This window comes from Chiloscyllium punctatum, chromosome 6, assembly GCF_047496795.1.
Source record: "Chiloscyllium punctatum isolate Juve2018m chromosome 6, sChiPun1.3, whole genome shotgun sequence".
Taxonomy (NCBI): Eukaryota; Metazoa; Chordata; class Chondrichthyes; order Orectolobiformes; family Hemiscylliidae; genus Chiloscyllium; species Chiloscyllium punctatum.
In genome coordinates this window covers 27,438,233-27,462,026 of record NC_092744.1, presented here as the reverse complement: position 1 = coordinate 27,462,026, position 23,794 = coordinate 27,438,233, and the positions used below count along the sequence as shown (strand labels likewise).

Genomic DNA, 23,794 nt, shown 5'->3' with positions numbered 1-23,794 from the left:
CCTCACTCCAAATTTGTCAAATATGATTTTCCATTTGCAAATCCACGCTGACTGTGTCCAGTCAGATTGGTTTTTATCTAAGTGTCCATTCAACACTTATTCTAGCATTTTCCCCACTAATTAGGGCTGACAGAGTTGTAATTCCCTGCATTTTCTCTTACTCCTTTCTTAATTAGGGGAGTTAAATTTGCAAGCTTCCATTCTGCAGTAAACATTCCAAAGACTATGGAATTTTGGGAGATGATTACCAATGCATTGACCACCTTTTAACAGTTTGGGATGTAACCTATTAAGTGCTGGGGACTTATCAACTTGTAGCCCCATGGATTTCTCCAGTACAGCCTCTTATTAATACCACTTGCCTTCAACTCTTCGTTCTCTTTCGAAGTTTGGCTCTCTAATTCTAGGAGGTTTAATGTATTTCCTAAATGAAAACAGACATACAATAATCACTTGGCTTTCCTGGCATTTCTTGTTTCCCTCTTGTATGATCCGCCTCTCCTGTATTCTTGAAACTTCCCAATCCTTAGTTTAGTTACTATTTGTTGTCACAGTATAAGCCTTAACCTTTTAATCTTATACAATTCTTAACTTCCTTTTTCTGTTATCTATTTTGAATTTTGTACCTTGAAGGAAAATATAGTTGTGGTAAGCAATGTGATAAGCAATTGACAGTCTTTCCTTTTAATGTATTTTCCTAGCTCAGCCAATTTATTTCTTATGCTTTCATATTCAACTTTAATACCCTTGATCCGGATTGAGCTACCTCCCAATAGTGTGTTGGCTTGTCAAGTTGCAGCTAAGATGTTGCAGAAAACCAGCTTAAGTGCTCAATTGATTTGCTCAACCTATATGCATATTGAAGTCATCCATGATTACTGTTGCACATTCTACAAGCTTCTCTCCTTTCCTGAATAATACCATGCCCACACTATCAGTACTATTTGGTGGCCTGTAAAACCTTCAGCTGCTAAATGTATTGATCACATCCCTTATTAATACTGTAACTTGCCTCCTTTGCCCCCTTTACAGTCCTTTTAAAATAGGTTCATGACAATATGTGACAAATCGTGACAATAGATTCGGGACTGCTGTACTATCTGTCTGCGTTTGTTCAACTGTCTGGTAATCACCCTCTAATCCTTTAATCTGCAGTGTTATCACCTCCCTATAGGTGCTATGCACATAGTCCTTTGCCTCATGGATGCACAACACAGTGATTCCAGCATCTGCTCAAGGTCCAAACCCCAAAATTCAGTTTTGTACAGCCAGTGACACTTCAGATGTGTTTGCCTGGTACATATGTTATGTCCCTGACCTCATGCTTACAGCAGAATGTACAGTCCATTTGTTGTCTCATTATTCTGAAAACTATTTATTACTCTAGAATAAATAAAACTTTACTATAAAAATATGAATGTAGCAGCTGTATTTCACTTTCTTTTCCTTTGGTTTTACTTTATTTTTCTTTGACTTGGAGTCATAGAGATGTACAGCATGGAAACAGACCCTTTGGTCCAACCCATCCATGCTAAACAGATATACCAACCCAATCTAGTCCCACCTGCCAGCACCCGGCCCATATCCCTCCAAACCCTTCCTATTCATATACCCATCCAGATGCCTTTTAAATGTTGTAATTGTACCAGCTTCCACCAGTTCCCCTGGCAGTTCATTTCATACATGTACCTCTGCGTGAAAAAGTTGCCCCTTGGGTCTCTTTTATATCTTTCCCCTCTCACCCTAAACCTATGCCCTCTAGTTCTGGACTCCCAACCCAAGGAAAAGACCTTACCTATTTACCCTATCCATGCCCCTCATAATTTTGTAAACTTCCTAAGGTCACCCCTTAGCCTCCAGCACTACAGGGAAAATAGACTCTGTCTCTCCCTATAGCTCTCATCCTCCAACCCTGGCAACATCCTTGTAAATCTTTTCTGAACCCTTTCAAGTTTCACATCATCTTTCCGATAGGAAGGAGAGCAGAATTGTGCGCAATATTCCAACAGTGGCCTAACCAATGTCCTGTACAGTCACAACATGACCTCCGAACTCCTGTACTCAATATTCTGACCAATAAAGGAAAGCATACCAAACGCTGACTTCACTATCCTATCTACTTGCAACCCCACTTTCAAGGAGCTATGAACCTGCACTCCAAGGTCTCTCTGTTCAGCAACACTCCCTAGGACCTTACCATTAAGTGTATACGTTCTGCTAAGATTTGCTTTCCCAAAATGTAGCAGCTCGCATTTATCTGAATTAAACTTCATCTGCCACTTCTCAGCCCATTGGCCCATCTGGTCAAGATCCTGTTGTAATCTGAGGTAACCCTCTTTTATGTCCACTACACCTCCAATTGATTAAAATTGATTTAATTTTATCTCCCTTATGCTAGTCTTTCTTTCAGAAATCCAAATAGCTGCTGCTTTATGAAAGATATTTTCTTAGTTTTAAGCTATTTTGACTCACTCCATAACAACAGGTTCTCATCAATCATTCAACTTACAGATTTTCATGGATGTCATTCTTGGATCTTTTTTTTGATGCTACTTGCTTGCTTTGATTCTCTGACTCTTGTTTCCCGTGTTGCTATTTTCCTCTTTGACCCTATCTCTACTATTCGATATATCACATCTTTCTACATTTAACAGTTTGCTAGTGTTATTTAATTCAGAACCTGTCTACTTCCTTAGTTATGAGTTCCCAAGAACACTGGGTTTAACATGGTTCAGCTGTATGCAGTCTCAGTGGTAATCCCCTCTTCAGTATATGAAACAAAATTTACTGTATCTTTGAACATGAAAAGTTGACCACAAGCACCTTCTTTGATTTTACAAACTGGGCACCTTCATTTGATTTTACTGTAATCTACTAGGGGTCACCTGTAGTAAAGGCTCAGATTGACAGGCCGAGAGGAAGGGCACAGCTGCGCTTTTAGACTTTAATGTGCAAGACCAGCTTTTGACAGGTAAGTGCAGATGTGTTGGGTGTCACTATACATACATTTTATGCCAACAAAAGTATGAATTATTAAGAGGTAGCCCTTTCAGCCCTTAAAGACTGCTCTGCCAATCAATAGGTTTGTGGTTGACCCTATTTGTGTTTTGAATTCAATATTCTCATCTGTCTCAAATAACCATATTTTTTCTTAGGCAAAGGAATCAATCTACCTCCATCTTGAAAATATTCAGTGAGTCTGCTTTCACCACGTTCTGAGGCAGTGTGTTCCAAAGTGTCTCAGCCATCTAAGAAGAAAAACTTTCCCTAATCTCTGTCCTAAAGGTCCTAAAACTCTAGTGTAAACAAATCCAGGCTGTCAAATCTTTACTTGTAATACAACCTTCTCTTTCCAGAAATAAGTTAAGTTGACTCCTCTGAATCACCTCAAATACATTTACATTTCTCCATAAATAAGGAGACCAAAACTATGTATAGTATTTAAGATGTGACCACACTGATTCCCTGTACAACTAAAGCGTAACGTTCTCACTTTTGTTTTCAGTTTCTCTCATAGTAAAGGACAGCAGTCCAGTAGTTGACTTAATCATTTGCTGGACCTTCAAACTAACCTATTATGATTCATGATTCACTAGAACACCTAAATCCATGGAATTATGCAGTCGTTCATTGTTTAAATAATATTTTGCTTTTTTACTCTTCCCGCTTCAGTGAATAACTTCATTTTCCAACATTGGCTCCATCCAACTGATTTTTGCTCAGTCACTTAACCTATATGCATCTTTGCTATGCTATCTTTATAATATCTTTGTCATCCGCAACTGAGCCACTGTGCCCTTGACTTTTTTTCATCTACGTTACTAGAGTCATAGAGATGTACAGCATGGAAACAGACCCTTTCGGTCCAATCTGTTCATGCCAAACAGAGATCCCAAACCAATCTAGTCCCACCTGCCAGCACCCGGCCCATATCCCTCCAAACCTTTCCTATTCATATACCTATCCAAATGTCTCTTAAATGTTGCAATTGTACCTGCCTCCTCCATTTCCTCTGGCAGCTCATTCCATGCACGTACCGCCCTCTGTGCAAAAGGTTGCCCCTTAGATCCCTTTTATATCTTTCCCATCTCACCCGAAACCTATGCCCTCTAGTTCTGGGCTCCCCAACCCCAGGGAAAATACTTTGTCTATTTATCCTATCCATGCCCCTCATAATTTTGTAAACCTCAGCCTCCAATGATCAAGGGAAAACAGCCCCAGCCTGTTCAACCTCTTCCCCATAGCTCAAATCCTCCAACCCTGGCAACATCCTTGTAAATCTTTTCTGATGCCTTTCAAGTTTCACAACATCTTTCCAATAGGAAGGAGACCAGAATTGCACGCAGTATTCCAACAGTGGCCTAAGCAATGTCCTGTACAGCTGCAACATAACCTCCCAACTTCTGTACTCAATACTCTGACCAACAAAAGAAAGCATACCAAACGCCTTCTTCACTATCCTATCTACCTGTGACTCCACTTTCAAGGAGCTCTGAACCTGCACTCCAAGGTCTCTTTGTTCAGCAACACTCCCTAGGACCTTACCATTAAGTGTATAAGTCCTGCTAAGATTTGCTTTCCCAAAATGCAGCACCTTGCATTTATCTGAATTAAACTCCATCTGCCACTTCTTCGCCCATTGGCCCATCTGATCAAGATCCTGTTGTAATAGACAATAGGTGCAGGAGTAGCCCATTCTGCCCTTTGAGCCTGCATCACCATTCGATACGATCATGGCTGATCATTCTTAATCAGTATCCTGTTCCTGCCTTATCTCCATAACCCTTGATTCCATTATCCTTGAGAGCTCTATCCAACTCTTTCTTAAACGAATCCAGAGACTGGGCCTCCACTGCCCTCTGGGGCAGAGCATTCAACACAGCCACCACTCTCTGGGTGAAGAAGTTTCTCCTCATCTCTGAGCTAACCTTCTTCGCTGTCCACTACACCTCCAATTTTGGTGTCATCTGCAAACTTACTAACTATATCTCTTAAGCTCACATCCAAATCATTTGTGTAAATGACAAAAAGTAGAGGACCCAGCACTGATCCTTGTGGCACTCCACTGGTCACAGGCCTCCAGTCTGAAAAACAACCCTCCACCACAACCACCCTCTGTCTTCTACCTTTGAGCCAGTTCTGTATCCAAATGGCTAGTTCTCCCTGTATTCCGTGAGATCTAACTTTGCTAACTAGTCTCCCATGGCGAACATTGTCAAACGCCTTACTGAAGTCCATATAAATCACATCCACCGCTCTGCCCTCATCAATCCTCCTTGTTACTTCTTCAAAAAAAGTCAATCAAGTTTGTGAGACATGATTTTCCATACATAAAGCAATGGTGACTATCCCTAATCAGTCCTTGCTTTTCCAAATACATGTACATCCTGTCCCACTGGATTCTCTCCAACAACTTGCCCACCATCGAGGTCATTATAAATGTTATGTGCAAGTCCCCAAACATCACACCGTATCAAAGTGAAAAAGACCCATTAATACATACTATGCTTTCTTCCAGTCAGTCAGTCAGTCTTCCGTCCTTTCTGGTATATTGTCTCCTATACCATGAACTCCTACTTTCCACGTAGCCTTTTATGTGGCTTTTTGTTAAACTCCCTCTGGAATACATCATCAGGTTCCTTTTTATCCGCAAAAATCCAATGAACTAACTAAATATAACTTGCTTTTCTTAAAACCCTGTTGACACTTCCTCATTACTATGAGTCTTTCAAAGCACCCAGTTAAAAACGTATTAATGATTGAGGCTAATTTCTTCTTCTGTTATCATTCCTTCTTGAATAGAAGTATTATATTTGCTAATTTCTAGTCTAATTGAACTTTTGTAGGATCTAACAAATTTAATAAAATGAGCTTCAACACATCTGCTTCATGAGCCACCTCTTTAAGACTCTAGGAGAAGTTTATCAGGTCCTGGAGACTTGACAGACTTCAGCAAACTGCAGCTTCCATTTGCAAATTGCTGTCTTTCTCATAATTATAACTTAATTAAATTTTTTCACTTCCTTTAACCTCCTGATCTATGAGTATATCTGGGATATTTTTGTATCAGTTATAGTGAACTCAGAGCAAAAGATTTATTCATTACATCCATTTCTTTATCTACTATTATCTCCTTGTGCTCACCTTCTGGAGGACCAACTTTACTTTTCTATTTTAGGTGCCTATTAGAAACTCTTACTTTCTGTTCTTGCACTTCTATCTAGCATCCTTTTATCTTCTAACTTATTTGTCTAGATGAACCTTTTAGTTATCCTGGATTAGTGGTGCTGGAAGAGCACAGCAGTTCAAGCAGCATCCAAGGAGTAGCGAAATCGACATTTCGGGCAAAAGCCCTTCGTCGCGAATAAAGCTTTATTCCTGATGAAGGGCTTTTGCCTGAAACGTCGATTTTGCTGCTCCTTGGATGCTGCCTGAACTGCTGTGCTCTTCCAGCACCACTAATCCAGAATCTGGTTTCCGGCATCTGCAGTCATTGTTTTTACCCCTTTTAGTTATCCTGTGCAGTTCTTTGTATTCTGTCCAGTCATCTGGCTTGTCATCACCTGTGCACAATTATGCATTTTTTCCTTATGCTTGATGCACTACCTAAACTTGCTCTATTATCCATGGATTGTGGATTCTCCCCATGGAACTTTTTTCTTTATTGTGGCAGTGTAATTGGTCTGAGTATTCTGAAATTCCATTTTAACGTCGGCCTCTGCTAGTGTACTGATTATCCATTAGCCTAATATCCCAGTTCCCTTCAGCTAGCTCAGTTTTCTGGCCCCCACACATAAATTATCCTCATTAATTTTAAAATATTATTCTTAGACCCACTCTTTTTCTTTTTCAAACTGGATGCAAGCTTCTATTATTTTATGATTGGTGCTACCTTGCAAGTGATTTTAACTCAAATCATTAATCTTGTCAGCCTGCTTTGTGGTCAGTTCTGTAACCTGCTGCTCCAAGAAACTATCTCAACACTGGCAATATTAGCCTCGGCAGGAGTTCATACAATCTGATTTTTACAGTTTATATATTGATTAAAGTCACCCATGATTACTACCATCCTTCATAACAAGTACCTGATATTTCTTTTTTACTTTGTCATGTGGTTACTATTTGGAGGCCTGTGCATCCCTCTCACAAGTGACACCATTTTCTTACTATTCCTCATCTCCACACAAATCTATTCTACTTCCTGATCTCCCAAACCATGGTATTCTCTAACAATTGTACCAGTCCTTCATTAGGAGTTCTAACTTCGCTCCTTTACCCAGCTTCCTATTCTTCTTGAAAGTCACAGTTCTCGATTAAGTACCAATTCTTGCCATTGTGCAGCCATATCCTATTTTTTTTTGAATGTTTTTTCTTTTCTTTGTAGTATCTAGTCTTGACTGCTAGTATATTCTTAGTTTTTTTTGGTCTCTTACTTTCATTCTTTGATCTCATTTTACACATTAGTATTTTGATTCTATCCCTTGATCTGTGATCCCTGAACCTTGTTTCTTCATTGTAAAGCTGTCTCTACCTCTTTATTTATGCTGTTATGAGAGCAGCAGTCTCTGCATGGTTCTGGTGTCTATTGTCCTAAATGTTTAGATTCTACTTTTCCCAGTTTAGGTGCCACTGTGCTATGAACCAGAATCGAAATCTGCCACCCCAGTCTTTGTGCCATGCATTCAGTTATGCTGTGCCAGTTTGTACATGGCTCAGATAGCAATCATAGATTATTTCCTTTAAAATTCAAGGCATTTGAAGCATTTAAGATGGCATTGGATGATTATTTAGATAAAAATAATGTGCAAGAGTGTGAAGGGGAAAAAAGAAGATTGGCACTAGGCAATGATTACTTAACAAGCCCATGCAGACATGATGGGCTGAATGGTGGTCTTCTACACTGTAATGTTTAGAATCATATAATTTTAGAGTACTGAAGGAGGGCACTTGATTCATCATGTCTAAAGTAGCTCCCAGTTCGTCCAACTCTCCAGCCCTATTTCCATAGTCCTCTAAATTCATCACTTCCAAATCTATATCCAGCTCTCTTCAGAAACTGCGTAAGGAATCCACCTCCAACATTCTCCCAACAACTCTCTGTAAAGGCATTTCTCATCTCACTCCTAGCTATCTTGCTAACAATCTTGAAATTGTGACCCTTAGTTACTGACATACCAACTAGTGGAAACACAATTTCCTCCTTTACCCTGTCAAAATTGTTCATCATTTTGAACACTTCAATCAAGTCATCTCTTAATCTTCTGTGCTCCAAGGAGAATAAGCCCAATTTCTCTAATCTTTCCTTATATGCAAAATCCCTCATTCCTGGTATCATTTTAGTAAATCTCCTTTGCATTCTTTCCTGGGCTTTAACATCCTTCCTTAAATAAGGTGCAGAGAATTGGGCGCAATATTACAAATGTGGTTTGACCACTGATTTTTACAGGTATAACATCTCTTCCTTGCTTTTATACTCCATGCCTTTGTTTGTAAGCCCAAGGATCCTATAAGCTGCCTTAACTATTTATATTTGTCTGACCACTTTCTGAGAATTGTGCATGTGAGCCCTGTGGTCCCTCTGCTCCTGTAGTCCCCTCAAGATTGTACCATTGAACCTGTATTTTCTCTGTCCGTTCCTTGTATCAAAATGTGTTACCTCACATTTCTCTCTATCAACATTCACCTGCCAGGTATCTGCCCAATGGCCATCTTTTCGATATCTCTGAAGTCACTCAACATTATTCTCGCAATTTACTTTTCTCCCTAGCTTGGTATTGTGATAACATTTAGAGATTTTACCCTCAACACTTACTTTCAAATCATTTTCTAAATTAGAAAAAGGGAAGATCCCAACATCAGTCCCTGGGGAATAGCACTTTCAACTCATCTGCATTGAGAAGTGCCTGTCTAAACCTATCTTCTTTTCTATTTTTTAACTAACTTCTAATCCATGCTGCCAAGGACCCATCGACCTTATTCTTCTGATTTGCTACCAACCTTTCATGTGGCATTGTATCAGATGTTTTCTGTAAATCTAAATATACTGCCCTTATCCACTTCTTCTGTCACCTCATCAAAGAATACAATTAAATTTGCCAGAAATGATCTGCCCTTGACAGCGTCATGTTGAGTGATTGGTATTAACTTATTTTTCTGTGTATGTTTATCTTATCACGTCTTAAGGCCTCCATCATTTCTCACTCTATTGACATCAAGCTGAGAGATCTGTAGTATTTGGGATTATTCTTTGCCTTTTTCTTAAACAACAATGTCACATTTGCAATCTCCAGTCCTTCAGGACTGATGTATTCAGATAGGCTTGAAAAATTTCTGTCAACATCTCTGCAATTTGCTCCTTTACCTCTACCAGCAATACCAAAAGTATCTAATCCAGCCCTGGCAACTTGTCTACCTGGACTGCTGTCAGACTCTTTAGCAACTCCTTTTTATCACTATACTACTCAGTTGCTCAGCACCCACATTTTCAAGTTTGCTATGGTCACCATTTTCTAAGTTGGTAAAGACAAGCAAAGTACTCATTTTGTACTTCTGCCATACCCTTTGCATCAGTGAGCAGCTTACACAATTGGTTTCTTATGGGCCCCACTCTATCATTCACTAATCCTTTACTATTAATATGTTTGAACATTTTGCTATTTGTTTTAGCGCAGCCTGCCATCATTTCCTCAAGTTCACTTCTGTGATTCTGTAAAATTCTGTTTTTTAATTTCGTATGTAACTTCTGCCCTCAGCAGAACCTCTTTCCTAGTTCTACCCATGTTGTCACTATCAGTGTGAAGTATAACCATTTAGTCATCTCCATTCTACTGCAAAATCTTTCGCAGCCTAGAGCAGATATCCTGAACCGTGAAACTAGATAGACAACAAATAGCTCTTCAAACTCCTGCCAAGGGGAAGTGGTAGAGGCATGTATGAACACACATTTGAACAGATACATGGATAGGAAAGGCTTACAGGAAAATGGGCCAAATGAAGGCAAATGGGGCTAGCTCAGTTTAGAAAAACCGATTAGCACAGATGAGTTGGGCCAAAGAGCCTGTTTCAATGCTGTATGAGTCTATGCCCCTAATACACTCAGAGCTAAATCTGTACAGTGTTAAGATAATAAACAATGCTGCTTGGGTTGTTTTTGTCTATTTTGTTTGAGGTAGAGAGCTTGAAAACTGAGCCTTTTGGCACCTGCAGCCAAAATTGGGGAGGAAGTCTGTTTTGATCATGATTTGCTTGCGATATCCTAGTGATGATCTGCCTAATATGAAAGATCTCTATACTGAGGAATGGCGAGCTTCTCCAACTCCAATTGCTTCTGACCTCTTCTGACTTTTCTATTCTTTGAGGCCTTGTGTGAAAGCATTAATTTCTATCTGCACAGAGCTCTGTCCACTTAAGAACCAGTGATGCTGCCTGAGAGACCAGACCTTGGGCACATCAGTGTATCAAATTTCAGACATTAAAGGAAGTTTTGTTAGCTCACTAAATTCCCAATCCTCAAGCTTTTTTTTTAAAATCTGCTCATTAATTTCCTATGAAGTTGCATATAAGGTATTGAGATTAACAGTTGATTTCTGGTGAAATTAGAGAGCAGTGTGCAATTGGTTCAGGATGATCGGACATAATTAGTCCTTATTTTGAAGTCATGTGTGACCTTAATTTTATATTTCCATTGTAATTTGTTGTTGACATTTATAATGGCATCTGCCGATGTAAACATTGCACTTCCTCCTGCTGGGGTGAGGTTGACTCTGCAGTGCTTCCAATGACAGAAAAGTGTAATTAAAGTATGATGAGTTTACATAGACAGTTGCAATTACAAGTGTAGATGTAGGTCTTTCTAAGAAATGTTGGTGGGATGTGGTGTATCAATTTTGCAGTTTTAATGTATTTTAAAATAATTTGAAAGAAGGTGCATGTATAATCATTGTGAGATAAGGAGTAGGAAATTGGCTATTGGCATTATATCGGAGCAACAGGGATCAGGAACTGAGTTACGTGCAGGGAACTAAAGATTTGGCTGAATATAAATGATTACCTTGTCAATCTTGGAGATATTTCAATATGGAACAGTGCAATTAAAAATAGATATGCATTATGGGCAATCAGCAAACATCAACTTTTTTAAATTCACTCAAGGTATATAGGTTTTCCTGGCTAGGCAAGCATTTATTGCTCATCCCTAATTACCCTGAGTAAGCAATGGTGAGCTACCTGCTTGAACTGCTGCAATCCTTGGGTATAGGTATACCTACATTACTGTTTGAATGGGAGTTCTCGAATGGCAGCCCAATACCATGAATGAATACCATGGTCAGGATGCTGAGCGGCTTGGAAAGGAACTTTTTAGGTGGTGATGTTCAGATGCATCTGCTGCTTTTTGGCCCTTTATATGGTAGCAGCTATGAGTTTCAAAACTGCAATGTGAAGCCTCGGTGACTTTCTGCAGTGCATCATAAATAGTACACAATGCTGTTGCTGTCTGTTGTTGGTGAAGGGAGTGAATGTTTGTGGATGTGGTGACAATCAAGTGGGCTGTTGTCTGAGATAATATCAAGCTGCTTGAGTGTTGCTGGAGTTAGACTTGTCCAGGCAAGTGGGAAATATTCCATCCTACTCTTGACCTTTGCATTCTATATGCTAGATAGCCTTTGAGGAGTCATGGGATGAGTAATTGGCAGCAATTCTATACTCTGACCTGCTCTCCTAGGCACAATATTTATGTGGTCTGTCTAGTACAATTTCTGGTCAATGCCAACACCCAGGATATTAATAATGAGGGGATTCAGCAGTAGTAGTGCCTTTTGAATGTTAGTGGACAATGTTTAGATTCTCTGCAGTTGGAGATAGCCTTTGCATGAATATTACTGACCACTTGTCAACGTAAATCTAAATATTGATGGATCTGAAGTAATGCCCTTGCACTTAGGCATCTGAGTGTTGCTCTTCTGCCATCCAGTTCACTCTCCTGTTCCCTACTCTGCTGTTCTACATACGCCTGTCTGATTAAGTGTAAAACAATAAATAATGTGTCTTTACATTTTGCTTCCAGTCGCAAACTCTTTACTTAAACAGTGGATAAATGGCCCATTCCTGCTTTTAGTTAATCCATTGTCATTCAGGGACCAAGGTCCTTTTAAAAACCTATTATTCAATAACTATCAGTCTAGACGGTGTAAATGTCATAACTAAGTACTTTAAGCTGTTCTGTAATGCTCAATTATCAAAAATATAGAATAGCATTGTACTTTCAGTGGGTTCAGTTTCTATTTTAATGTGTAACTGCTGTTTATTAACCTACTTTGGAGAGATTGAGAAAAGTAACTTATTCACTGACAGTGACAATTTATAATAAATATTCAAAGGAGGAGCGTCGTTATGGGTTGCTTAATAGGATGGGTGAGAAAGATATGCACTGTCAGCAGTCTGGAGCAATATGTAGGTGGAAATCTATCCTCAGGGCTCACATTCCTCAAGCATTAGGTTTCTGAACTTTGATTCACAGAAAAATGGGCATTTCATAATGAAGGCTCAATAATAAAACATAAAAGGCAAAAAGTCTTAAAAAGTAGTATACACAGTTTAAACAAAAGCAGAAAGAACACTGAATAGAGCTGTATTTCAGAGTCTGCCTCAGTGCTAACACAAAGTGGGGCCATATTTATACAGTGATACAATGATTGTTTCATTTTAAAAGAAACCAGTCCAGCTGATAGCACAGTTGCGTTTAAGTAGTTTGAGGAATACTTAGCTTGCTTGAGCTCTGGTGTGAAGAACTGCATCTCTCTCTCATTTCTTCTCCTGCCACCATCTCCTTAGATTTGATTTATCCAACTCTGTTGAAGGAAGGTTGAAAACAATATAAAACTGATTATTAACTTGAGTTAAAATTTGCCCTTTAAGAAAGGGCAAGAATGTTATAGTTCAGTGTAAATTAGGTACCCTCCAATTCAATAAAGTGCTGTTTCTTTCCAGTAGTTTAGAATACATCTTTAACAAAATAAAATCTCATTTTTTCTAGTCATCAGGTGCACAGGATTTTAAAATTGCAAATTGCCACTTTAAGATCTTCATAAAGATTTAAAAATCTGTCTGCGTGGGTATAGTTTACTTAAAGCAGAGCTGTTTCAGTGTGGGTGTGCCTGGCTTCCTCATTTGAATACAGCTTGCGCTGGCAGGGTTCAGTGATGTGGGAGGTGATGGCTTTTGTAGCATTTGTTTAATCTGAAATGCCTTTTTTAATAGCTTGAGGCACAAAATTCTGACAACACCTGCCTATCTGAGAGCTGAACTGTGTCTGTGGCATTTGTCAGATATTCTTAAATATCCAGTGTTGTAGGGGTGAGGAGTGCAAATAACGCGAAGGAATTCAGCATAAACAGTGGCAATTGCAGCATAAAGAAATGAGAAATATAATCATGGATGTAAAGCAAATGGCTGATCTCCTGGCTTTGATTTGAAGATAATTTAAGCCAAGTGCTTTTGTTTAAAAAATTTTCTTTGCCTGCATTTATTTTACAGTTCTCCATTTGCAACTGCCATGTTAATTTGCTTGATTTATCCAGATGCTTATTTTGCAACTTTTGATGTTTAATGCATCTATATTCATGCAAAACTTTCTTTTGAATGTGTACATATAGTTTGATTTTCAGCAGTTGATAGTGGTTGGGGCCTTGACTGGCTGACCTCACTTGGCCTCTATTTTATTTGGTCTTTGGAAATGAATTTGAAACGGTGAAGTACTGATGTCTTCGACTTTGTGCAGATTTAGTAGGAGGTAGAGCACTGTGCTGATGGAGAGGAGAAACTAGCAGGGGTTCCTGACCTGGGGTGATTATCCAGTGACACCTGCTGGAATGTGCGTGTCCACAGACTACTGGGTTGGAACAGGCTTGGATGTAGTGTCCTCCACAATTTCACATCTGAGTAACACTTGACCAGATTAACATCTGGAGAATGTGCACCTCTGGAAGTCTCAAAGGGTAGCTGGTATTTGTGAGGATATACCGTAGTGATTTCAGGTTGAGTGAAATGAAAGTAAATAAATAAACCGCTCCAACCACTCCAGTAATTAAAAACGATAAGATACATACTAACTAGCAGTGGTCAAATATGCCAAGATGAATGTGTTGCATTTATCATTCATAGCACCAAATAATACACTGTGACACAATTTTTAGTTCCAGATTGGTGAACTGACAGCATAATAAATTAAAGATCTGTATTTGCATAATGTCTTCAATCTCCGAACTGAATTGGTTGTTGAGTACTTTAGGATGTAGTTTTGAAGTATCATTGACGTCCTCTAAGAGTTGCATAGCCTATGTCTAAACAGGGAGTATTCTTCAATTTGTTGAGTTTGACTGGCTAGTTTTGTGCTGACTCTTCTCTCTGTCGGCACAATCACTCCCTTTACCCTTCCTTCGAGTATTTGTCAAAGGCCCAGGGGCCAGGTATTTCGAGAGTAAGGAAGGGTCGGAGGTGCCTGAAGTATAGTAAGTTGAACTGGAGTTTTGAGTCTTGGAAATAATTATATGTGTGACTAGTCATGTCATGGGTTCCCTTTTCTAAAGTACAGGTTTATTAGCTTTTACAACAAATCAACATCTTTCTGGTGTCTGTTCATGTTCTGCCAGATTATCCAATGATGCATCTGGTCTTACTGAAAATTCAGTTCAAAACTCTTGCTGGTAGCCCAGTACTAAGCCACTATATCCATTAGCAGAGCTATAAAATATTGTGATTGTGAAGATCATATTGCCACATCACTCCACATAAAAATATCTTGCATTTGTAAAGCACATTTTGTGTCCAAAGTATGTCCCATAGCACTGACTTTTGAACTGTAGTTATTGTTTGTCCTCTGCGTATATAGTTGCTATTGAGCAAAACTGCATACAGTTGTTAAAGAGAATGGTTAGCAGAAGTTGCCTCAGGGGTTCACACTCATTATTCTGTCGGCTCATGATGTTCTCAAGCTTCAACTTTCCACTTCATAACAAACAGCACCAGTGCAACTCTGGTGGTTTCACCACCCACATAACCTGCAATTTCACTGCAGCGCTGTTCTCTGACTTGGATAGGAATTACTTAGACAGCAAATCTGAGACATGTTGCGGAAGTTTGCCTCTCATGTGAGAGACCTTGACTGATGTCTTTGAAGATCATGGTGTTTATAAGTACTATTACAGGTAACCGCATGGCAAAATTTCCTTGCTCTCTCTGTTGGATGACAAATTATTCCAGGAAACTCCCTCTGAAGGATTGAACGATCTGCCTCTGGCCTTGCATAGCAGAAGACTGTTGTTAAGCTAACTACAGTCGAATCCATAGGACTACTGACATTGCAGATATTCTAGTTGTTGAAATTGAACCATGACTGTGCGGGGTTAGAGGTGCTGGTTCTAGGGGAGTTCTGACTGTTAACGAACATGATGTTGATTCTATTTGGTTGAAAAGAAGCTAATAGAATGTAATTAAAAGCAACTAAATCAGGCGTGTCATGTTCAAACTGCAAGTTTCCATTTCTTACCCATGAGTGCAGATGACATTAAAAGATTGTATTTGTTACACAGTATGCATTGCAATTGCGATGGCACTCTGATTTAATTTGTGGCTATGATGATAAATCTGGTTCCAGCTGTATAAGGATTGAACATTCTGGAGAGCCCTAATCTCATTCAGGGAAGGAAATCTGCCAACTTCACCTGGTCTGGCCAAATGTGCCAGCAATGTTGTTGACATTCGAAGCTTGGTACTATCCATCAAAGCAGCCTGTTTGATTGGTGCCACTCCTTCTACCACCAATGCTCAGTAGCAGCACTGTGTACGATCTACAAGATGCACTGCAGAAATCCACCAAAATTCTTCAGACAACACCTTCCAAGGACACAACTACTTCAATCTAGAAGGCCAAAGGCAGCAGATGCATGGAAATACCACCTGCAAGTTCCCCTCCACGTCACACTCCATACTGAGTTGAAAATATATTGTCATTCCTCCACTGTTGCTGGGTTAAAATCCTATGGTGCAGTTCAAGAAGGTGGCTCACCACCATCTTCTCAACGGCATCTAGAGACAGACAATACATAATGACTCACCAGCCAGCAACACCCATATCCCATGAGTGAATGTGAAACGTTCAGTCTCCCGTTTTGAAAATACATTTGTTAGAACTTCTGAAATGTAAAATGTGTCCTGTTTTGGGCCAGAGAACATTGTAAGAAGAGAAATGAAGTCAAACTACTTTGATCCTGATGTGGGTCTGCAAATTTTGCCATTGGGATGTCTACTTCCTACTTTACCTTAAGGAAATTTTTCTGTAAGCTGCTGTCAAAAAAATCTTCCCACAAAAATAGATCAAACTTTAAACAATGCAGCTTGATTTTACCTAGAGGACTGTATTTCCTTTCTGGATGGAATCTGTTTTTCAGTATCTGAAACCGTAATGATGACAAAATGAGTAATTAGGAACCAGAAATATGCAGTAAAGTAAGGAATTGAGTTAACGAGTACTGCTTCAATTTATTGGAATTTTCAGGACATAGCCACCATGTGGTTCAGTACTTACACCACATGACATGGGACCAGAGTTAGGCCATTCAGCCTATTGAATTTGCTCTGCCACTCAGTGAGATCGTGACAAATTTGATAATCCTCAACTCAATTTTCATGTTCAATCCCTGTAAACTTTGATTCCCTTACTGATTTAAAAGTTTGTCTTTCTCAACCTTGAACACATGTAATGACCTAGCCTCTACAATCTTTTGCTGTAAAGAATTTACTAAATCAATCTTTTCTAAGAGAAAATGTTCTCCTCATCTCTATTAAATGGCAAACCCTTACACTGAAATAGTTATCTTTCCCTTGACTCTTCCACAAGAGGAAACAACAACTCATCTACTATCAAGACCCCCTTCCAAGAAAAAGTAAATGTTTCAACTTCCACGTCGTCTTAATACCAGTGAGTACATGCCCAACATACCCAACCTCAGGAGAAATTGCTCCCATTCCCAGAATCAACTTTGTGAACCTTCTGCAGATTGCCTCTAATGCTAGTATACCTTTATATAAGGGGACCAAAGCTTTCACAGCATTCCAGATGTGGTCTGACAAATGTCTTGTATGGTTTTTGCAAGACATCTCTTAAATCCTACTAAAGTCAAGTTTTGTCATGTTCACAATAAAACAAATATCAGTGGCAAGAACTTAACTTCCCAGGGTGCAGCAACATTGCTATGATAACCATGAGTGATGTTTCATTACCAGATCTTTCAGAAGTAAATATGTACTATATCTGTTCTTGTGTCTTCAGCATCTCTTGTAGTGCAATAAATCTGTAGAATAAATGCTTATGACGTTTATGAAGCCTTGATGCCTGGAATCACCTTCAGCTGTTGAGTTGGATGACTGGCTACGACAAGTGATGGCAGGCTACATTTTCTCCTGTAACTCCTTCTGCAAATGCAGCAAATTAATGGGATTCTTTTGGCTAAAGTACAATTTGTGTTTGAATATGTGCAACATAGAAATATCAAAAGTTTCTATGTGGTTAATGGGACACTAATGGATTAATATTTCTGTTATAGTTTTAAATTCATTCTCTGGATCTAGATTAGATTAGATTACTTACAGTGTGGAAACAGGCCCTTCGGCCCAACAAGTCCACACCGCCCCGCCGAAGCGCAACCCACCCATACCCCTACATCTACCCCTTACCTAACACTACGGGCAATTTAGCATGGCCAATTTACCTAACCTGCACATCTTTGGACTGTGGGAGGAAACCGGAGCACCCGGAGGAAACCCACGCAGACACGGGGAGAACGTGCAAACTCCACACAGTCAATCACCTGAGGCGGGAATTGAACCCAGGTCTCTGGCGCTGTGAGGCAACAGTGCTAACCATTGTGCCACCGTGCTGCCCTTGCTCACAATGCTACATTTACTGTCCATCACAATTTGTCCTGAAAAGGTGGTGGAATTATTTTCTGAACATTTGCAATTCATTTTAGTGGTTTAATAAAAGTGAGGCGTATACTAGGCCCAACACGGAAAGCAGTAGCGATTTAACATGGAATCACAGACTGGATACAGACAACCATTTTCCTTCCATAAAGGATATTAATAAGCTCAATGCGTTTTTAAAAGAATTTGACAGATTCATGGTTCCAATGAAAAGTCAATGACTTGAAGTTTAGGATTTCTTTCCTTGCTCCGTTCTGCTTGACCTGCTCATTTTCAGCTACTAACCGTGGTTGCATCAGATTTTCTTCATTTGCAGTATCTTACTTTTAGCTTCATAGTCACATTTATTGATACCAGGTCCATAATTTCCAAATTTTAATTTTTGACTGAAATCGGTGTCTCAAACCACCACGATGGGATTTGAACTCTTTGAATTTTCAGTTAATAATGTAAGTGCTTCCAATCTCATAATAGATGACTTCATTTTCAGCAGATTCAGCTTCTAGCTAACCTTTAAAATTTTTAGCACTGTGAAGTTTTGTGACTTTGACTTTTTAATGGCATTCTATTCTGCCCACTAACCGTAGGTTAACTGTGCATCTACATTTGTGGAGCAGCAGAATTATTGAAATCAACCTATCTTCAATTTATATGGGCTCAGCCCTTTATTGCCTCTCCTTTTAACCATGTATCTAACTATTACTAGTTATTGATATGGTCTCCTCTTCAGTTGTACATCTGCATTTCAGTCTTACAGATCCATTTCTTGTCGATCCCAAGTTTTCTCAGTTCTTTCATAATTCTGCATGCCTTTACTTCTCCTTTGCATTGATGTAAAAATCCCAATATTTTCAAATAACTGTGTGTACATGTTTTTATTTCTTCAAACAAGGCAACATTTCAGTGGTTATATTGGTTCTCCTTCAAGAACATGAGGAATAGTTAAGAGCAGAAGGAGGCTGCTAGTTCCTCAAGGCTGCTTCAACATTCAATCAGAGTACGCTGATTTGAAAGTGACTTCAACTCCACTTTCCTGTCCACCACCGTATTCCTTGCAGGGAGAGGAGATTTATCTTAATCCTTGTCAAGAAGGCCATTTATTTTGTTACAATGGCCCTAACTCTGGATTCCTATGTGAGGGGAAGTATTCTCTCAACATCTACCATGTCAAAAATCTCAACACCGGGTTACAGCAAGGCATCTCAATAGAAATTGTTCCGTTGGGCATGTGCAGCATGGGTTCATGAAGGGCAGGTCATGCTTAACAAATCTTTTGGAATTCTGTGAAGACATGGTATCTAACTTCTTGGATATGGTTTATTGGATTTCAAATAGTGAGAGTTGTGAATGAATTTGAACATTGTGCAATCATCAATGCACATCGCCATTTCTGACCTTATGATGGAAGAAAGGTTATAACTGAACATGTTTTTGTCTAGGATACTCCGAGAAACTTCTGAAGATGTCCTAGATTTGAGAGGGATGACTTCCAACAGTAAATGTGGCTTAATAGCATGGTTTATGATCTCTTTATGATGATTAATAGGAGATTGATAGGGTAATGATTGACCAGATTGGAATGCTTTGTGTGTACAGGACATATCTGGCCAATTTTCCAAATCTGTAAGGTAGATGCCAGGCTTCAAGCTGTACTAGATCAGCTTGACTATGTGCAGAACTGGTTCTGTAGCGTGAGTCCTCAGTGCTATTGCTGAAATTTATCAGGGTCCATAGTCTTTTCAATATCTTGTCTCTTGCTTTTTCTTGATATTGTGAAATTAATCAAATCAGCAGAAGACTAATGTGTGATGCTAGGACTTCCAGAAGTGACTGAGATGAGTCAACCACTCGGCATTTCTGACTTCAGGCTTGAGCATTTGCAAACATCTTATGTTTTGGGCTCCCCATTGTTGAGGATGAGGATATTTGTGGAGCTGCCCCCTCTAATGAGTGTCTGCCCCGAACAAAAGTGAGTCCAGGAGAATTGGGGGAAGATTGTCTGCTAGTTAGAGTTGGATCTAGCTCAAATGAAGATGTTTCTGGTTGTTGAACATCATTTCAGTTCCAGTAGGTGTGTCATCTGCGTAGTCATCTTCAGCTGCTTCATCATGACCTTTTTTCCTTCATAAGGTTGAAAGTTGGGTGTTCATTAATTTGTACAGTGTTCAGCACTATTGATATTCCAGATACTGAATCCTTCCATGTTGATATGCAATGAGTGATACTGTCAAGGACAGAGTTTTGTGGGAGGCAATTTAGTGAGAATGAGAGAATACATGATTTTCCCTCTTGTTTCCTCTGCTACATAATGGCCCAGCCTAGCAGCTATGTCCTTTACAGTGCAACTAGCTCAGTCAGTAGTTATGCCGACAAGTCATTCTTGGTGGTAGACATTGAAGTGCCCCACCCAGAGTACATTCTGCAAATCTTAAGTGCAGCATGGAATCCATTTGTCGAGAGGTAGCAGTGGTTGATTATTAGACTGTTTCCTTGTCCATGTTTGACCTGATACCATGGGATTCCATTGGGTCTCTTCTGAATGTCACAGATTCAGGAAAACTCCCTCCCAAATGTGTACCACCTCTGCTGGGTCTGTCAGGACAGTGGTTCAGTACATTATTCTCACAAATGCTTTTAGAGAAAGTCCAAGATAACACTCTACTTTGTGCCCGTTTTCACTGAGGAAGATAAAAGAAATCTCGAAGAACTAGAGATCCAAATTGTTCGGGAGAATGAGGAGTTGAAAGAAATTAGCATTATTAAGATGGATATACTAGAGAAATTAATGAATCGTGAGGACCTGATATTTGATATGAGTGTTGAGGTTGATTGCAAGTCTTCATTTCTTTTGTCATCTCAGAGAATATGAGTAGAATTTTTTTTCCCTTTGATTTGGCTGTTACTGATAATGACCACCTTATTTTGCATTTTTAAAGTTTTCTTGAGAAGATGGTGAGGAGTCAATTGAGTGGCATGCTAAGCCATTTCAAAGGGCAATTGTTCATATAAGCCAGATCAAATAAGGATTGCAGATTCCCTTTTGTAAAGGGAATTGGCCAATCAGATGGGATTCTGTGATATTCTGGTAGTAATGTTTGCCATTGTGGAGGTTAATGTTTTATTTTATAATTAGTTCATTAAATTTAAATTCTCCTAAGGCCATGGTGTGATCTTAATCATTTTATATCCAGACTTTTGTGCTTTTGGTTCAGTAACATAGCCACTACATTATTATTCTTTTTTATCTGTAGCTGAGGCTTCACTAGCTATTTCCTGTGACACCTCCTGTTGTCTATTCCGCTGGGAAGAAAGACGCACCAACATCACCATCCTCTATCAGGCCATCTAGCGTCGAGGCACTGACCACACCTTGATCAGCTACAATGGGCTGGTCCTCACCTGCATGACCAATACTGGACTCCCTAAACAGGTGCTGTACTCCCAGCTTCAAAATGGCAGACGATGGAGGAAATGCTTCAGTGATGTCCTCAAGGCCTCGCTCATGAAGTGTGGCCTTCTCTCAGACACCTAAGAATCACTGGCACAATACTGTCCAAAGTGGAGAAGGAGTATCTGAGAAGGCAGCAAGCACCTTGAGACTTGCTGTGGGGGGGGGGGGGGGAAAGTGGAAGCTAGGCGAAAGGAGCAACTGCCACACCAACACCCCATACACCCCTTCCCATGACCATCACCTGCCCCAATAGCTACATCGGTCTGTATAGGCCCCTTACTACTCACCCTGAGTCTGGAAGAGAGTGATCCTTGTCTGCGAGGAACCACCGTTGAGTTGAGACTGGAGCTAAATCAGGGTTTGGATAGGGGATTGAACCAAATCCTGTTACTTGAGAGGATACAATCTCCTTGGGCAATATTAGGAATTCTTTAAGTGTATGTAACAAAACTGACCCAACATCAGCACAAAATGTGTTTGACTGGTAACATCTATATAGATAAACCTGCGTAGAACTATGGGTGCTGCTTTATTGAGGGTGGGAAGTTGTTTCTGCAGAGAATGATACATTTTATACTGCATCCTGATATTTAAGAATGCAGAATGCCTTCAGTCGCTGGCCTCTTTCACCTTGATACAAATTGTTTAAAATGAAATCATCAGATGAAGAGTTAACTCTACTTATGATGTCTGCAAACATTCCATAATCCAATAACCTCACTGCGATGCTGTAACCACATAGCTATTAGGTGGTAAGAAGATATGGTATCAACTAAGGGAACGTTTATTGGTTACTCAGCTGCACTCTGTTATTTTGATGACTCTGAAACTCCTTTTCAGGCTTAATCTCTTGAATGCTTCTATAACATCGACTGTCCCTGCCTGACTGCTTTCAGGTTTCAGAATTGCCTACCCTGTTTAATGCTGATCACAGAGCTAAGACTGTATTCAGTGTGTGAGCTATTACCAAGTGTTAGCACAATTTACAGTTAGGCAACCACACAGTTTAATTTTCTTTAATTTTCTATTTGAATCAAATGTTGCAATCAAAAAGAGTTCATTTATTCTGAGCACGTGTTACCTCTGTCTAGTGTTATGGTTGGTCTCCAGGTGAGCATACTCAAATGGTTATGCTCCCAGGTGTGGAGGGATTACCTCTTTCTTGATTAGTCATAATAAGGTTATTTTTTTAAAAATCCTTTCCCTTGTTGATAACAGAACCCAATTCAAGTTTTTTAAAAATGAACCAAGCTTGCCAGGCTTTCTTGAATTAAAGAAAATGGTAAGGTTATTAGCTACTAAATGTAAGAAAATATAGGTCATTCTGCTGTAATGCAACAGTTGTGTTCCTCTGCAATTAGTGCTATGGAAAACCATTGTGGAAAATTGTACTGTAGAAGATTGCTAATAGAGAATCGCTATGCCCATTCAGGAGGATGTTTGAATTGTCTAAATGACATCCACAATTCATCAATTGCATTATAGCTAATTCCCTCTTATGAAACACACGTCATAGCAGAACAACCTGTATATATTAAAACACACACAAATACAGATTATAAATGTGAATTGAGTAGGAAGATAACAGTTAAAAAGATGTTTGGTCAGTCTGTGGGTTCTGAGAAAGATAGATAATGGAATGTTGTGTGACCCTTAAGTTAGATACATATAGGACTGGTTTTCGTTGGTAAGCAGTTGATTTCAAGTTTCTTGAGTCTACACATAGCTAATAGGCTTTTGTCTAGTTTTCTTCCTGACTTCACTGGTTTGCTTGTCTTTGAATGAGAGACAACTATATTTTGCCTGCAGTGCAAAGGTGTCTAATGGCTCAAGTTATGATCTTCACAGGACATTAGTCCATACTAACACATTAGCCCATTAACGTGTGCAAACCAGAGGTTAGGATTTTCTATTTGGAATATTAATCACAATGGATTATTTTCTGCAGAGCAGTGGCTTGTTATCTCATAAGCACACGGTCCAGATTATTTTGAGTTGCCTTTCACCCTTTGGATGGTTGCTTGTAGATTCCCTTGGCACTTTCAGATGTGATATTACAGGATTCCACTCCAGAAAATCACTGAATTTGTATCCGTAGCCTCCTTTTGACTATATTTTCTGTTTTAAAAAAAATACATTTGTAATTAAAAGTTCAATATGTCTAAATAATCTTAAGGTTCTGATTAGTTGCTATGCTAATAGGCCCATCCATAGTTAGGTTTCTTGATCTGTTTGTGGTGCAAGTGCTGTAACTGCTGAAACCATATCATTAAGAAATAGAAGGAGTAAACTGTCCTCATGCTTGCTTTACCATTCATAGCTGATCATTCACCAGAATTCCATTTTCTCATATGTTACAACATT

General features: G+C 39.4%; 1 protein-coding gene across 1 annotated transcript in view; it reads left to right on the top strand.

Moving 5' to 3' along the window:
* LOC140478800 (tumor protein 63-like) overlaps positions 1–23,794 on the top strand; it is a 300,795-nt gene that overhangs the window by 148,172 nt on the left and 128,829 nt on the right.